Source organism: Lissotriton helveticus, chromosome 3_1 (assembly GCF_964261635.1).
Source record: "Lissotriton helveticus chromosome 3_1, aLisHel1.1, whole genome shotgun sequence".
Lineage (NCBI taxonomy): Eukaryota > Metazoa > Chordata > Amphibia > Caudata > Salamandridae > Lissotriton > Lissotriton helveticus.
This window is the reverse complement of record NC_136061.1, coordinates 1,191,701,488-1,191,712,915: the sequence shown is the minus strand read 5'-3', so window position 1 is coordinate 1,191,712,915 and position 11,428 is coordinate 1,191,701,488. Positions and strand designations below refer to the sequence as shown.

The following is an 11,428-nucleotide window of genomic DNA, read 5'->3' as shown; positions in this document are numbered from 1 at the left end:
GGGGATGGTCTAGCCAGCACTATACTCTGATCGATTGGGCACATATGGTCTGTTTAGGGATTGACTCCTTGGCAAGCCGTGGAAGTTGTTTTCTAGAAAATAACTTTTACCCCTCCAGGGACGGTCCTACTCAAAGATTTGTCTTTCGTGAAGGCACCTTTTGGGTCCTCCTCACCCAATCCTCCACTGGTCATCCCAGAGTAAACAAGGTTGGTCTGCACTAGTCCCACATGGGAAAAGAGAGTGACAGGTGGTATTCAGCCACTTAAGATTGTCAAGCAATAACAGGCCTGACGCCCTTTGATGTCCATGGGTGCATGCATACTACATTGAACAGATCAGCATGTTTCTGCCTTTCTCCAACAGGTGTAGGTAGCCCACGGAAACCTGTTTGTGAAATATACTGGGGATTGAAATTATTTCCCATTAATGGGGAGTTTCCAGTAAGTGTGGATCATAAGCTCATGTTCATTAAGTCTCTGCCCTTTTTACATGCAACCCGTTGCTGCTACTGAAGAGATGATTTTGGGCGGTTCTCGGATTGGCCCCAACAGGGTCAGTCATGGCTCTGGCCGAGCTGCAAGAGGACAATAGAACTTGACTATCTAGACTATCTTGAAGAAGCAAAAATCCTCATAAGGTTTCCGTAGGTGAACCTGTGGTAGGTTTATTAATGGCACCATCCTGAACCTTTGGCCTCCTCCCAGATCAACCCAGGTACAGTGCTCAACCCTCCCCTCCCCTTGCACGCCTGCCAGCGAAGTAGTCTACAGCAGCAGGGTGCTTTGATAAGTATTGGGCACAGGGAGGGCTCTTCCACCCTGGAGGATCTGACCAACACAATTGCACAAAGCTCTCTATCTGGGTGCCATTGGTGCAGGATTCTACAGGCAGAGGCACACGGCACAGGATTTCGTCAAACCCGGGAGGGGCCCAATGTGGCATGAAGCTCTCCCAAGACAGAACTTACTTTTGCCCAGGTTGAACCCAGAAGTACTGAATTTTAGTGCCTCCTTGGACTGGACCCCCTAAAGGTCCTGTCATTTGGGCTCTCCCATGCCTGGTACTGGACTGCCCAGGTTTCAAGTGACTGAGGAGCTGCAAGCTGCTTGAATGAGAATGATATGGGGCTAAGAGGGAATCCTGGTATCTCTTGATGGAGACACCATGCCCTTTGAAGCCAGTGTGCACTGCTTTAAGGGCAGGAGGGGAAGCTGCCCCATGGCTACTCAGGCTTTCATGTGTGCATCCCAGTGGGCATCATGTGAGTCGCTTCAACTGTGCAGGGGATAAACCCACTGGTGCCACCTAACCTCCTAAGGGCAGAGCAACCCCCAGCCCACTGGCATGTCTCCGGACTGCCAAGTAAGCTGGGGCCTCTCGCTGCACAGGGCTTGAGCTCTGGTTCCCACCATCCTAATTAAGTTGCGGAAGGATGACATGCAGATGGGACGACTCTTTCTTACTGGCATGTACCTGGTTGCCCTATCCTGTGTGGTCAGGTTGGGGTTTGAAGACTTGCTGTCCTGCCTGGGTTTCTAAGAGGGTGGTGGTGGAGCTGCCTATCTCTGCTGTAGTGGGAGCCACTAGCCTGCCTAGTGCAGTGGGGTGGGGCTCTTGGGCTAAGCACCTGGAAACACTCTTTGACTCATGCAACCAAACTGGGGTAATCTGTGGTGGCCTGCAGAGATGGGAGATCCATCAAAACCTATGGTTAAAGCTAAGAACCTGGGTGTGTGGTTTGACAACAAACTTTCTTTCACCCAGCACACAGATGCAACCGTTTCCTCCGCCTACTTTCTCATTAAGAAAGTTAGGAAGATTCTTCCCTGCATTCCTGTGGACACCAGAAAAACTGTAGTTACATCATTGAATCAGTCTAAGTTGGATTACTGTAAGGGGCTGTTTTTAAACATTCAGAAGCAGTGCCTAAAAAAAGCTTCAGAGTGTACGAAACTCAGCTGCGCAGTTACTGTCTAATACCCCCAGGTACAAATCTGTTTCTAAAGAGATTCACAGCCTGCATTGACTATCTGTGGTACAACTGATACAATTCAAGGCGCTGCGCCTGGCATACAAAGCACTGCACCACGCAGGTCCGGTCTTTCTGCAGGACCTTTTTATCTGGTATGAACCAACCATACATCTTCGTTCTTCAGGAGCTAAACTCCTGACAGTGCCCAGAATCCGAACATCACTTTGGGGGTGCCGCAGCTTTTGTTTCGGCACCTCGTAACTCTGGAACTCTCTTCCGAGTGAACTCAGAAGTGCGAGTTCCCTCTCCTCCTTTAGGAAGGGACTGAAAACCTGGCTGTTCCAGAGCTAGACGCCCAAGTAGGTCCACTGTTGTCCTCAGCTCCAAAACACCCACGGGTGCACATGCGCTTTATAAATCACAGGAACATTAACATGAATATTAACATGCAGAACAACTACCAGAGTAGTGGCATGATGGGTACAGGGCCATCTCTACATTTAGGGCCCTCTCCGCATTGGGTGTGGATAGGCAGCTTAGCCTTCGTTCCACCTCGCCTGTGCCCACAGGTGGGCGAAAGGTCCCTGTGACTCTGGGCGGTGGATCATTTAGCTTGCTCATCAATGAAGAACACAGCTAGGTTCTGGAATTGGTGTGACTTACAGGACACAATGATAATCAACCCTTCAAATGAATCTTACTGCCCTGGGTTTCTCCTGGCACTATCCGTTCCATTCATTTCAACAGGTTCAGACACCAATTTTTTACTCATGGCATGGAGATATGCCGCTAATGTGCCAGGCTTTTCCCACCTGGTGGGTCAGGCAGGTGCCTGGTCCACCATTAATGTGAAAAACCAAGGGCACCTGGCTGCATGTCATGCATGTCTGTCTGTGGTGATCCATGGCTGCCCACATGCGCTGCTTTGGGTGCCCACTTCTGTGGCTGGGAATTCCCACTTACCTGCCCACATGTGATGATTATGACACTTGCCCCCATGTGCTTTCATCTTGGGTCTCAGAAAGGGTGCACTGTTGTGATCACCCTGTATAATAGAGAGGCCCATCCTTCTGCAGGGGGACCACATTGTGCCTAGGAATTGGTTTGGCTCTCAAATGCTTCAGCATCTGATTACGACCTCAGATCAGGTATGGTGACCCACTGCATGGAAGCATATTAGTAAAAGGAGGAAAATAAACTAGCCAGGATTCCGACAGCCCTGCCAAGTGAAGAGGGAAGGGTGCAGCGCCACATTCCAAATACTGGTGGCGGGCATGGGATTTGTGGCATCCTGAAGACTTATTCCCTGGTGTCACTCGAGGGTCTTATTCCTTCTCATTGAGGCTTACACCGTGGACAGTGCTAGGCTGGTAGCAGACCTCGGTGCACAAGGATCGGTCTTCTTGTAATCAGGTTTCATGAGAATACAGCCCAAAGTGGGTGGCAAACACCATTTGAGGTTAAATTCGGATGCAAGACCTATAGCCAACAAGTACAATAAGTGAAAATTTTAAAGAAATTAGAAGAGAGAGTTCAAGGGGGTGTAACACTTTTGAGAGGTAAATGTAAGGAGTTCATGAAGTCCACCAAGAGGATTCAACGCAGCAGTAAGGATGTTAGCCCAAAAGGAGGGATCCCATCTGTGGGACCACTGCCTGGGAGCACTGTCTTCCAGGGTGCATTTTCTCCTCTGCAATATGGAGCAACTGGCTCTGGGTCCCCTGGGAAGGCTTCAAGGTGGTTGGTGGCTCTCTTACTGGGCAGAGAGTGTTACAACCTCCTGGCAGCAGCTTCACTCTGTCCACAATGCTGAGGGAGAATGGCTTCCTCTTCGCCCTACTTCAGCACCCTTCCCAACCCCTTTGGGGGCCTTCATGGCAATAAATAGGGATGAGGGTCCCTGCTCCTGAGGCTCCTGATGACTGAGGCAGACAGTGCTCAGACCATGCTGTGCCAACAGATGGGAAGGCCCAGGCCAGGTGTCAAGAGCCTACAGCGACGCTGGTTATGCACCTGACCTATCTTTAAACATCGACCAAGGAGACCAATTCACATGCAAGAGAGAGGGACACTTGAAACTCTGGGGCGCAGTAAAGGGGAATGCTGGCATATTACTAGGCCATCTTGCCCACTCTGTCATGGAGGTGGAGCATGAACATTTGTGATAGGACTTGAAAGATAGTGAACAATGCCTAGGCAGGACTAAGTTAGAGGATCTATGATGATGAGGTCTGTAGCAGTTCTGATGTGCAAATCAATCATATAACCTGTTTATGGGGTGAAAGACTAATCAAACCATCTAGTCGCTGCTTTTCTCAAAAGTTCCCCTCACGAGAGCTGTTGCTTGGCAACTCTAGTTTTATATGGTAAAGTAAATTATTAGAAGTCTTGGGGCCAAAATGATTTCAATGCATTCTCAAACTTAAATTGTTAAGAAGCTTGTTGCATGGAACCCAGCATTGAATATAAGTGCCTAGTGAGCCATTGTTGGCAACCAGACTGGTACTTCTGGATGAACCAAAGACGGTTTAAGGTGCCTGATGCTGATGCTCATCAGACCTCAGAAAAGGTATTGGTTAATATAGACAGCAGAGGACTGGCCAAGGAAGTTGAAACCTCTAAGGTCTGGGTAACAACTCAACTCACCTGCTGAACCAACTAGCCCCGAAATCGGCCCCATACCCAGGCATCGCCGGTGCTTAAAACCCGGGGTCTAAGCAATGATGATGAGAAAAGCCAATGTGGTGCGCATAGAAGCCTGGATAGAGGTACTGGGTGAAGCTGCGGCAGGTGCAGATCTTAGTAGTAGTAGCAAATATTTAAACCAGAATTTTGTATTACCAAAATGGAGAAGGGTTCCCTGAGAACAGCAATTTAACATAGGTCAGTCAGCACTAAGAGATTGGCGTGGACCATCCAGAAGTGATAGACAATGGTCTCCATTGCCCTCGGACGATTGAAAGTGAATCTAGTTCAAACCCGATGTGGCATCCGCTGAGGTAATACAAATGATCTGGGAGAAGCCAGCAGGAGCCGCATGGAGAGTTCCCTTTCCTTTGTGAAAGTCAGGGTACTGTGGAATAGGTTCAATCCGATAGAGGGGCTTGAGCCTTTGAAAGGGTTGCAGTGCCAGGGGCGGTTTTGTTGCTGGGGGACAGGTCAGTACATATATGGGATAGACTTTTCAAACAGTGTATTTCCTTAAAATGGGACAGTTGCAACACATTTTAGTTTACTATATTAAATAATTTCTATTGCTTTGAGTGACAATTGCTCTAAGTGAGTCTCATCATGAAGTTAAAAACATTCATGTCCCTCAACAACTGTCCTGACAATGATGCTGTTAGTGAACCAAGAGGTAGATCAGTTGTCTTTTACCCATACATGTGACTTAGAGTGTTACCATATACAGAATGAAATCATAGTCTTCTGTTTTTGTTCACCCCTCTCCCAAACTGATATATTTCAAGGTGCTTGTTCAGGTCTAGACACTTACCCATAATAACGTTCTGAGTCTTCCACTGTCCGAGATAAGGAAGACTGTTTCTGGAAGCAACAATGTCACCTCACACTGGAATATGTTGTAGCCAAGTGCCCTTGAAAAGCAGGCACTGTTGTGTAGTTCCTCCTAATCCATAGGATCTGCGTGTTTGTGGACAAAATAAACTTTGGATGTGGTGCCTTGACTGGTTCCATGCCCACCTGTAGTATATGTTGACCTACAGAACAGCTAGCTCTCAGTGCCACCATAAGCCCCCATAACCCAAACAGGGAGCGAATGGCTTCTGGCAACCAATGAACATGACAACACTGTCCTCTCAGGGATCATGGTGACAAATCTACAACCCTTTTGTTTAGTCACTCGTGTACTCTTGTTCTCAGAGAAGTATACAAAGAATACACACTGGGACCTTTTCAATATATTTATTGAACCAACGTTATTCTTTTATAGAATACCTGTGCTGCAATAATCAGTAAACAGAAGCACATGAAAGTGATTACAAGCACCATAATAGTGAATAGCAGGTATAGTTCCACCATGGTGCCAAAACAGTGGATATATCCAGACATATAGAACAAGGCGATAATCAGACATACTCCTACTATGCAAACCCTACTCTATGTGCGTCTAGATTGTATGTAGGTGTATAACCATGAATCCCCCCATGAGATGATCCAATCCCATTACCTGGCGGGATACAATGTAGGACTCTGTCTAGGCCACGAACTGGACACTCCTCACAGAGATGTTAGGCAGCTGCTTGGCGAAGCCTCAGAATGCTGGGACCCCTGGATGTCAGCTGAGGCGTCTCCTCTGCTAACCCCCGGTAATGCTTCTTTATTTATTATGAAAAGCATCCTTGCGATGTATATGCAGATTAGAGTTGTTATGGGTATGCAGATAGCACTGTTGCTTGTACTCAGTATTTGAGGCATCATGATAATGTTGCGTGAAGCCAGAATTGTAAGCAGAGCAGTTTCAGAGAAACTAATCCAACATTACCACGCACACATTTCTGTGCAAAAGATCGCAGTAGAATGTTATTGTGCAGAAAGAGGATAATGTAAGACAAATATGCAGCTTTGATATATGAGCCTAACCCGGGCACATAACACCACCTTCTCAAGAGGCAAAGCCAAAGGTGTAAAAACCTTCTTGCTGATAAAGTTTTCACAGGGTTGGAGAAAACCAGGAGTCAGAAATCCGGCAAGGAAGTCCCAATAGGGAGGAGTTAGGATCACCAAGTGGAAGGAGTGAGAAAACAAGCGAAGCAACACTGCATTGTTGCGATGCACCCTCCAACCACACTGAGGATTTTAAGTAGGAAAAAAACAGGAAAGGAAAGGACATCAAACACCACATGACAATAATCAATGGATTGGGAAAGTCATGAAGCAACCAAGAGAGGAACTGCCATAATGTAAAGAGAAGAGAAAGGAAAATGAAAACCCAAAGTAGACTAGCTGTGGAGTCACCTTAAAAGGTAGCTGCAAACCCTCAGGCAGGTTATTGCCATTTTGAAGTTGAAGAGAGAAGCAACAGTGCCGGGAGCCCATGAGCATGAATGGGAACAGGCCCAGGTAAGAGATCTCTTCCAGTGTAGGTCGGCAGGCATTGAACTGTGTCTTTTGATTCCTGGGAATTTGGGAACACACAAAGTACTGCAGGTGTCAGACTCTCAGGCAGCCGAGAAGCCACAGATGAAACAGTGATCTGTGATGATGATGGAAAAGGGGACACTGTGAAAAAAGTAATTGCGTGGGATCATACAATGTGAGCATGTGAAAGTCTAGATATATGCAAGTTTTCCTGGCTTTCAATTGCACAATTCTGACACTAAATCGTTAACTCTTTCTCCCTGCCATTTTAGATCAAAGCTTAATACTTTGGGTTTAATAATTTACAATGTTAAATAAGTGCATCTTGGTTAGAATATATGGGTTGGGGGCTTGGCCAGATAAGATGGACAATCGGACACTCTGAGTCGGCACGCCATCACCCAAAATAAAAATCCTTAACAATTCTCTCTGCAGCGAAGATATTATGCACCCAAAACAAGAATATTAACCTGCTGAAACGACAACATACCCTTTATATGAAGACTTGAATGGTCTTGGTCTTGAAAAAAGCCCCTCTGTAGAATCTGAGGCCTCAAGATCGGAAACCGAACTAAGGGGCAGATGTATCAATATTGTGTTTTGCGATTCTGTAATTGCGATTTTTTGCGAATCGCAATTGCAGAATCGCAAAATGGTATGTATGTAGTTTTTTGCGATTATTTAGCGATTCCCTAAAAATCGCAAAAAATTCTAAGATTTTTTTGCGATTTCTTAAATTGCAAAATTCGCAAATTAAGAAATCGCAAAAAAACGGGAATCTGCAATGCAGGAACAGGCTGATATCACACCCAGGTGGAGGGAATGATTTCCTGCACCTGGTAGCCTGAGCCAACCCAGTGGCAGTTGGAAGACAGTTTGGAGGCAGAGCAGACCTGTTTGAAGTGCAATGGAGTCCCAGAACACACAGGAGGGAATGGCTGGAGACAAAAGGAAGAGAAAACACAAGTTCTCAGAAAAGGAACAAGAAATCCTGATAGAAGAAATGGTGTGCAGCCATGAGTTGCTTTTTGGGAATAAGGCAATAAAAGTTCCTGAATCAAGGAAAAAAAATCTGGCTGGAGATTCAGCAAATAGTTAATGCTGTTGGAGTTACAAACCGTACCATAGAAGAACTGAAAAAAAGATGGTACAACATGCATCAAAGATCTAAAGAGAGGGTTTCAGAAAGAATCAAGGAAGCAAACAAAACTGGAGGTGGAACATCAACTGCAGATCAACCAACACCACACGAAGAACTTGTTGAATCCACTCTGCTGCAAGAGAGTGTGAGTGGAGTGGCTGACATAGACAGCTATGACTAAGCATGGGCGGATTTTGCGGATCCACGATTCGCGGATTCAGCGGATTCACGGATCGTGGATCCGCAAAATCCGCGGATTCAGCGGATTTGCGGATTTGGGGGCGGGGCTTCCTCGAGCGTGTGGGCGGGGCCAAACGGACGGGGCTTCCACGCGAGCGCACATGCCTCTTGTGTGTCTAAAAGGTCAGAGACCGATCAGAGCAGCAGATTAAGAGACAGAAGCCCCTGGTCACAGGAACAGCACGGGGGTTGCGCTCGTAAAAGTCAAAGATGCCCAGCCTCCCAACGCTCACGTTTTTTTTTGGGCTGCTGAATGAGTCACTGCATTTGCGCTTCAACTAGTTCCAGCGACCAAGTGTGTGTCACTATGCAATCGCGCCGAAGTGCGCAGGGGTCCCTTGAGTGAAATGTCCATCATAGTGGGTAAATGGCGGGAAGACGGTGCACACCTCGAGTGTGTGGGCGGGGCCAAACGGACGGGGCGTCCATGCGAGCATGCCTCTTGTGTGTATAAATGGTCAGAGACCGATCAGAGCAGCAGATTAATTATTTAATTGTGCCAGGACCGTCGTGCCCGAATGAACCCTGCCCTTCATATTTATTCAAGAAGACACCACTGTTGAAGTAATTTACGATGGCGCCGGCAAGCTGCCAGCGCCATCCTGCAAAAGTTACTTAATTAGCTTCAACAGGAAGCTCCAACTGCTAAAATAAAGCAGGCGCTCGAGCCCCTGCTGTATCTTATCTGTTAGAGCTTCCTGTTGAAGCTAATTAAGTAACTATTGCAGGATGGGCGCTGGCAGCTTGCCGGCGCCATCGTTAATTAGGCGCGCTTGAACTTTTGACCGCAAAATCCGCTCCGATCGCGGATTGCGGATTTTCGGCAAATCCGCGAGAGTTCGCGGATCGCGGATTTGCCGAAAATCCGCAAAATCCGCGATCGGAGCGGATTTTGCGCTCATGCTTAGCTATGACCATACACCAACTGCACAAGGTAAGATGCATGCAAAGAATTCCAGAAGAATAGTCTAATGCATGTGTGTATGTCTAGTGCATGTACTCAGTGTGAGGAATGTAGTAGTCCTGGGAGACAGTTAAACATATAGCAAGCAGTGCATTATGGGAGTTGTAGTGCACTCATAATTGTATCAAATTAACATCACAGAAACACATGAAAAGTTTAAAATTTAACTTTGAAGGCAGAAAGATAGTATAGAGAAAGGTATTTGTTAAAAAAAAAAAAACTTTATTTGTCAGAAAATGTACATACAAACAAAAACTCATATGTCTCACTCTACATCCACAGAACAATCAAGGGAATCCAGGGATCAAGGTGAGGGTGAGGATTCACCTCCTCATGTTGCATCTGATGCTGAAGGAGGATGCACTGATGAGACTGACCCTATTCCAATTGTACGCAGAAAGCGCAGGCAGGTAGCTCTTCTGCCACCATTGGAGGAAGATGACAATAATGATGGGGGTACAGTAGACAGTGGCCATGACACAGTTTGCCCTCGTGACTCTCAAGAGCAACCCCAAAGTCAAAGAAGGCCACGCACATACAGGTCGGATACATGTAGGAGCAGCAGTGGGCAACTGGAAACACCAACAGTTTTTGCCAGATTAGAGCAGGACATGCTTCACGTCCAGCGCCTGCAACATAAGGCCCTTCGATCAATAAATAGACAGCTATTAAAATTTAACAAAAATCAAGAAAGCATGGCAGCATCAATTGACAGACTGTGTTTGACCCTCGAACGTACTGAGTCTTCTCGCAACAGGTCTGCACACCATGCACATGTAAGAATGCAAGCTATACAAAAGCCATTAACCGGCTATGTACCGTGACATTCAACTTCACCAGGCGCAGCATCAACATGCAGCGTGAAATGAGTGAATGCACTCATAACATGGCAAAAGGGTTGAATAAAGTCACCCCTGCAGTTGAAATGTTACAATTGCAAACTCTGGCGCAAGCGCTCTCTTTGCTTCTGCTGACAGCGAGGACACCTCCAGAGGAGTAGTAGGAACCCCACACCAACTTCTCAAATGACCCAGCGCAGAAGTGGAAGGCATACTGGCGCTGCACCTGATCATGAAAGCATGCACTCAGAAGAACGCCCTGCGCAAAGCCGCCAGCGCAAGAAGTGACAGTTTACAGTGCAAGAATTTTTTCATTAAAGCATTGTCTAACATGGCTTTCTTTCGCATTTGTGTTAGTTTACCCTTACTGTGAACTAACATTTTCAGTTTGAAAACTGTACTATGGTATGTGTGTTGTGAATAAAAACAACACTTCAAAAAATGTGAAATTTTGTGACATTGCTTGTCTTACCTAAAAGTAATTTCGTGTAATCTCAGACCGTCTTTGACGGCCAGCCGCTGCTCCTACTCCAGCTGCAGGTGGAGGTATGTCATCATTATCAGATGTGTCTAACTCACTCACTTCAATGTCTGTGCCTTTGCGCATAGCCATGTTATGCAGCGTTGCACATCTAGTTACAATTTTACAACAGGTTTCAGGACTGTATTGCAAAGCACCTCCACTTTTGTGTATGCAGCGGAAACGGCTTTTTAAAATGCCAAATGTGCGTTCAATGACCCCACGTGTTGACCAGTGTGCCCTGTTGTATCTTCTCTCACTTGCATTTGCTGGATTCAAGTATGGCGTTAGGATGAAGTCACGCACTGCATAGGCACTATCACCTGCATGGAAGAAACAAGAGAGTAAGTGTATGTTCCGTTCTCAAATGATGGATGGATGGATGTATGCATGAGTGTGATTTACCTAGCAGGTATCCCTCTCCCAACTGTCCAGCACTCAGATGTCTATGAATTCCACTATGTCTGAAAATGAAGGATTCATGTGTGCTGCCTGGGAACTTTGACACTATATCATTGATGATATATTTGGCATTGCACACAATCTGGATGTTGAGGGAGTGGTAGCTTTTCCTATATCTAAATACATATTCTGTGGCTGCGGGTGGAGTGATGGTAATATGGGTTCCGTCAATGCATCCAATCACATG

At 46.4% G+C, this 11,428-nt stretch overlaps 1 pseudogene; it reads left to right on the top strand.

Moving 5' to 3' along the window:
- Positions 1 to 3,109: 3,109 nt before the first annotated feature.
- LOC144825618 (28S ribosomal RNA) lies at positions 3,110 to 5,240 on the top strand (annotated as a pseudogene).
- Positions 5,241 to 11,428: the final 6,188 nt, after the last annotated feature.